We start from the raw sequence: 7,500 nt of genomic DNA, 5'->3' as shown, positions 1-7,500 counted from the left end.
TCGTGCAACGAGTTTAGAACATGCTTTATTATGGAATAAATTTTAACAACCAGTCATCCTTAGGTAAGAGAATCTACTCACTTAAACTTATAACTATAATTTATAACTTATAATGAATATTAGACGTTTTTAATTATTACTTCTCAATAATGATACTTTTAGAAACTACAAGGTCCGTATTAGCTGCATGAGTCTTTACCTTAATCGACCTTATATAACTGATATCTATTGCTCTCTCTCTTTTTTCTATCATTTAGTTCCCTGTTCATATTTTGTATTTATCTCTCTATCTCTCTATTCATTTACTTGTCGACGAATGCTGACAAATTAGTGACGATAATTCTTTGAAATATATTGATGTTCACCGGTCATGTTGCTTTTTGGAGAATCGTCATCCAGTGTCAAATTCACCTTCCCCTCGGTAAGTCATATTCTTTCCTTCGATGATATTCGCTCGTGTAGGCCATACCATTGTCATCAGTTGTATTTTTTGCTATTTTAATTGATGCCATTTGAAGGTTCTCTATCTTCTGTTTATTATCATTTTTGTTGTCGTTGTTGTTGTTATTATCATTGTTGTTGTTGTTGTTGTTAGTATTATTATTATCATGATGATGATGATGATGATGATTATTATTATGATTATTTTTTACTATTATTATTATTATTATTATTATTATTATTATTATTATTATTATTATTATTATTATTATTATTATTATTATTATTATTATTATTATTATTATTATTATTATTATCATCATCATCATCGTTATTATTGTTATTATTATTATTATCATTATGATTACTATTATCAAAAAGCCAGTAGGGAAAACAGGCATTACACTTCCCAAAAGCAACTGACTATAAAAAACGTAACTGAAATGCTGAGACGCGACTGAGATGATCAAATTGTCTATGATGCTGAGGCGCCAACGCAAATGCTGTTTCCCACTCACTTCCTCATATCTCCGGGTAAATGGAGTAGAAGTCAGATAGAGGAAGGAAAATACGAACCTCTGTTTGTTTTCAATTCATAATATTTCGCTTTTTGAGACGGAATCAACTATAAACCGGTGTTGTTTGTTTTGTCGATGCGTTATGTTTTGCTTTGAAATTCAGGTATACGTTTCTTTTTTCAACGTTGTTTTTTACGTTTTTCTTTTTTTATCTCTGTGTGTGTATAGCGAATAGTAGCGTGGTCTGGAAGCTTCGTATTTACTCACTCGCGAAAACTTTTATTTTTTTTTTAATTTATTTTTTTCTCGAAACATAAACAGCTCTCAGTACAAAGAGAAGGCGGTGGAAAAAAGTTTTTATTATTGCTTTTTTTCTCTCTGTCTCTCTATCTCCACTTCTCTCTCTTTCTCTCATTCTTTCTCTGTCTCATTCTCTCTCTCTCTCACTCTTTCCCTGTCTCTCCTCCCCCCCCCCTCTCTTTTCTTGGCTTCTCTCTCTTTTTCTCTTCCTCTCTCTCTCTCTCTATCTTTTGGCTTCTCTCTCTTCCTCTGTCTGTCTGTCTGTGTATCTCTCTCTCTCTCTCTCTCTCTCTCTCTTCTTTCTTCTCTCTCTTCTCTCTCTCTCTCTCTCTCTCTCTCTCTCTCTCTCTTTCTCTCTTTCTCTCTCTCTCTCTCTCTCAGCTATACTTAAGAACTACAAAATTATTGATCTGCAAATCACAGTTATTCTTAGATATTATATATGTTTATTTTCTGATAAAGCTTTTGTCATTGTTTTATTTTTGTCTCGTATAACGATAAATTCCAGACGAGAAGAGATAAGTGCCTGTTACGAATAAATAGCCATACTCTTTTTTTTTCTTTTCTCCCATTTTTCTTTTTTTTTTTTTTTTTGAAAGTCATTCTCTTTTCCACGCGACTTGGTCCAATTCCTTAGTTTTTGTTACTTTAGGTTCCAGACTTATGCTAAACACGAGTAGAGTGTCACTTAAATCAGCCTTGATATACGAAAAAAAAACAGAACACGCATAATAGTAAATAATGAATAAAATATATATTTTTTTTTCTCTATATATATATCTGTTCATGTTTCGAGCACGAATTGAGGGGGAATCTACTCGCATTTGGAAGTAAAGTTTTGTGTATTTGTTTACCTGTTTGTCTGTTTAGCTGTCTGTTTATTTACTTGTTTGTCTGCTTATTTATTTATTTGCTTGCTTATTAGTTACTTATCTATCTATTTTATATATCTATTTTATCTATTTTATCTATCTATTCATCCATTAATTAGGTAGCACTTGTTTTGAAAATGGAAATATATATAATATATATATATTTATATATATTTATATATATTTTTTTTTTTTTTTTTTTTTTTTTTTTTTTTTTTTTTTTTTTGACACGGTATCAAGACGAAGGTATATTAAAAGAACATGTAAATTGTATGAATATATTTTTCACTCACAGCAGAAGCAACAGGATCAGTGGCGTCTCTTCTCGTCTGATCGTCGAAGTTTTATTGCATTTTCAGGTGGTCTTCGGATCGCGCTGTCTGGCACTGGGGACGAACTGGCACCGGTGACACCAGCGGGCAACGGTCTTGTGTCATATGCCACCTCTGTCGCCTCGAGCTGGGATATTGGCCGTCACGCAGCTGGCGGGTTTCGAGCCTGCGATCTCGAGGTCGGGGTACGTGCGTTCCGAGTTTGTGTGTGTGCGTGTGTGTGTGTGTGTGTGTGAGTGGTGTGTGTGTGTGTGTGTGTGTGTGTGTGTGTGTGTGTGTGTGTGTGTGTGTGTGTGTGTGTGTGTGTGAATGTGTGTGTGTGTGTGAGTGCGCGCACGCGTATGTGTGTTTCCATGTGCATATGCACGTGCACCATATTCTGCATGAGCGTGTTACTGCACAACCCACATTTCTCCTTAAGCAGACTGCGGCGAGAGCATCTTCTGTTCCTTAAGCATCTTCCTCCCTTCCCTTCGCTCGTTAATCTCTCCGCGGATTCTCTCGGCCTTAGCGCTCCCCTCCCCCCCTTGGCTCGGCCGCCCTGCGCAGGCGCTGTCCGGCGGCCGCGCAGGTGCCCTTCGTCAGGCGCGTCTCCTCGGCCTCCCGCGTCCCGCCCGACCCTCCCGCGCGACGGGAAGCCGGTCACTGTTCCTCCCGCGCGTCATGTCCCTCCGGACGCGATTTCCGCGGATCCTGAGCGAGAGAAGAGCGGGATGCGCACGAGTTCGCTTCTTTGGTTTTTAAGTCTGTTGTTGTTTCATCTTGTTTTGAAATACTGCATTGGTTATTCATTTATCCTGTCTCCTCGGAAATAAGACTCGTCGCTAAATTTTATATAAAACTGACCGATCAAATGATCATTTGTGTGTATGTGTGTGTGTGTGTGTGTGTGTGTGTGTGTGTGTGTGTGTGTGTGTGTGTGTGTGTGTGTGTGTGTGTGTGTGTGTGTGTGTGTGTGTGTGTGTGTTTGTGTGTGTATGTGTGTGTGCGTTTGCAGGTATGTACTGACTGACATACACCTATATGTACATATTCGCAAGATCATGTCCCCGCGCTGACCCTTTTAAGATTGTTTGCTTCTATCTTAAGCAATTTTTGCTTTTGTTTTTGTTTTAATACACTCCCCCGCCACACACACACACATACACTCACACACACATATATATATATTTATATGTATACATATACATATGTGTGTGTGTGTGTCTGTGTGTGTATGTACTCACATATACACAGACATACATACTTATGTACAACCATTAAATCACCATTAAATTTTTTTTCATTTATTTACTTGATATAAACATTCAGGTTGCCCAGTGGAGTTCCGGCATTCCTTTCTTATTTCGCAAATTAGGTAATTCTAATTATGCTGTTGGTAAAAACTGTTTATATCTTGTCATTAAAGGAATTAAAATACTTTTGTTTCGTGGCCTAAGAAGATCAACAGCATGTTATTGACTTGACTAGCAATGGAAGAGAAACCCACAATCCACCTGGATTCCATCCTCAGGACCTGAGGCTGGAATCCAGGTGGATTTCGAAACTGTAGTCTCATTTTCAATAAATCTAATTTTTGTATTGTGGATTTTTATTCCATAGTAACAGCACGGAAGTGTTTTTGTATACAACATTGACTAGCAATTTTTATTGGTAAGTGTTTTATGGATGTTTTTACACTTTAGAAATAAGATGGAGAGTATGGATAAAGCCAGAATGCAAGAAAATATAATGGTGGTTTGTAAATGCTTCATACTGATATCTGAGATGTAGAATTAGACTTTATAAGCAGAACATTGACATTGACGACGCGTTAAGATACTGAAATTGTATGTGTGTGTCCGTAGAGTTGTCGAGTGTACGCTTTCTTTCCGTGGACTGATTTCTGAATGAAAATAAGTAGTAAACCTAGAATGATAATTGTGATATTTCCTCAATACTGGGAATGATAACAATGATAAGGATGAGAATGATAACAATAATGATAATAATGATAATAATAATAGTAATGATAACATTAACAATAATGATAATAATAATGTGTGTATTTCCTATTAGTAACTACAATTTGTGTGTTACATCAAGTAATAGTAATGATAATATTAACAATAATGATAATAATAATAGTAATGATAACATTAATAACAGTTTTGATGATAACGAGAGTAGTAATAACAATGATGATAGTGATAGTAATAATGATAATAATAATAATATTTATAATAACAATAATATTGATAAGTGTAATAGTAATAATAATAATGATACTGATAATAAAAATAATGATAATAATAATAATGATAATAAAGATAATGATAATAATAATGATCATAATAATGATGATGATAATATTATAATTTCAATAATGATAATAATGATGATAATAATAACAATGATAATAATAGCAACAATGATAACATTAACAAATAATAATGATAATAACAAAACATTCAAACCAACAAGTTAACCAAAACAGAAGTAATCCACAGCGATAGATTGTCAACACACCTTGAAACAGCCTATCGATCAGGACCATAATAGTTCCCCGTAGATCTGGGCTTCTTAACACTCGTAGCTCTGGGGCTCATTAATCAGCTGAAAGGCCTATCGGAACTCAGGGCGATTTCGATAAAGACGAAATATTGTTGATGAAACGAAATATTGTTGTAGTTACGTTAAAAATGAAGGTGAATGATAATAATAGTTGTAGAAGAAGTGAGTATTAAAACTATGGGACTTTTTGTGTATAATGATAAACAGTGATGGTGATGATGGTGATGGTAATGGTAATGGTGATAATAATGGTAATAAGATAATGACTGTAATACGACGGATATTATTAGCAATAAAATCTAACAAAATAGTAATAATATTGTAAGCACAGGAATAACAATGCCTTCCATAGTACAAACAATGATGACTTTTTTTTCTTCTTGCTACGTCACCCATTACATCACACTCAGCCTTGTTGCCAGTTTCCTTGCATATGAAGTCCCTCGCTGTCATGATTGCAGGCTTTGTTGTCCCGAGCTTTGCAATATGAGCTGCCTTTCCCTCCGAGTTTCGGCGAATGAGCGCGACTTTGGACAAAATATTGCACGTGTCTGTCGCGCGCGATGGCCCTCGGCTGAAGAGGCTGGCGATAGAGCGCCAACTAGTTGCTTCATTATTGCATTCATTACTGTTTACGGTGTGTATATATATATATATATATAATATATATATATACATATATACATATATATATATATATATATATATATATATATATATATATATATATAATATATATATATATATATATTTAAACACACACACACACACACACACACACACACACACACACACACACACACACACACACACACACACACACACACACACACACACACACACACACACACACGTACACACATGCATACACGTACACACATTCATACATACATATATATATGTATATATATGTATATATATACATATATATATATAAAGATAGATAGATAGATAGATAGATAGATAGATAGATAGATAGATAGATAGATAGATAGATAGATAAATAGATAGACAGATAGATAGTTAAATATAGATACAGATATATAGATATATATATAGCGAGATAGTTAGACAGATAAATGGATATATACGTAGACATATAACTATAACAGATATATAACTACCAAGATTAGTAGAGGAATGAATAAAAAAAAGCTATTGGGAAAGAAAAATATAGAGATATTTAATTATATAAAATAAGCCGAGATACAAACAAGCGATGTTTAGACAGGCTAATCTGTAGATAGAAAGTGAAGGTGAGAGGGAGATAAACAGACAAACAGACAGGTAATGAGAACGATATATGTAGATACTGTAGATGATAAATATAGAACTTTATGAATAAAATGGAATAATGAAACAACAACAACAAACAAATTCCATGATTCGCACCAAACGTTATTTATTCACAAATGCAAACTTCCTCGCCATTTAGCACTATAACGAAATTTAGAGAAATAAACTTTTGTAATTTTCTCCAATTTCTAAAAAAAAGAAAGAAAAAAAAGAAAAAGAAAGAAAAAAAAACAGAAGCAAGAAAGAAAACAAGAAGAAAGAAAAAAAGTAAAATTAAATTAAAGAAGAAGAAGAAGAAGAAGAAGAAGAAGAAGAAGAAGGAGAAGAAGGAGAATAATAATAATAATGATAATTAACACTATTGCGTTGTCCTGCTCACAATAGGCGGATGGTGTCGCTATAGTGTCAGTGAGCTCGATGATGTAACAGTGATGAGCTGTGAAAATGGATTGAAAATTAAATGGAAACATGGATATCAGCAGTGGTAATAATGATAATGATAGAAATAATGGTAATGTAGATACTTATAATGATTATGAGGATGCTGGTAGTGATAATGATGATGATAATGATAAAAGGGTTTATGATGGTGAGGATATCAATGAAAATAATGATGACAGGGGTAATTATATTAATGGTAGAAATGATGGTGATCTTGTTAGTAATGATGACGGCGAAGATGATGATGATAATGATGATGAAGGTGATGATAAAGATGAGGATGAAGATGGTGATGTTGTTATTGTTGTTAGTGATGATTAAGACGATGTTGGTGATGACGAAGACGATGCTGGCGATGACGAAGACGATGTTGGAGATGATGACGATGTTGGTGATGATGAAGACGATGTTGGTGATGATAATGGTGATGATAATGATAATCACGATAAAGATGATGTAATTGATATTGTTGATGATGGTATACAGTAGTAGTTTGTCTTTGCTGATAATGGTGTTGTTGATGTCTGTTTTGGTGTTGTTAATGCCGTTTGTTCTGGCGTTGCTTTTGTTATACGTTTCGACAAAATTCTGGCGGAGGAGAAGTTGGTCTTTCGCGCGGAAAAAAACTGGCTCTTAATTCCAAAGTTTCGAAGTATAATTGTGAGCAAGTTTACCAGTGCATCATGGCGTCGGGTTGAAGGGTAGATATTGCTCTCTCTTTCTCTCTCTTTCTTTCTTTCTCTGTCT

Source organism: Penaeus monodon, chromosome 4 (assembly GCF_015228065.2).
Source record: "Penaeus monodon isolate SGIC_2016 chromosome 4, NSTDA_Pmon_1, whole genome shotgun sequence".
In the NCBI taxonomy this organism is placed as follows: Eukaryota; Metazoa; Arthropoda; class Malacostraca; order Decapoda; family Penaeidae; genus Penaeus; species Penaeus monodon.
The sequence above is the reverse complement of the archived record's forward strand: the minus strand, read 5'-3'. Positions refer to the sequence as shown.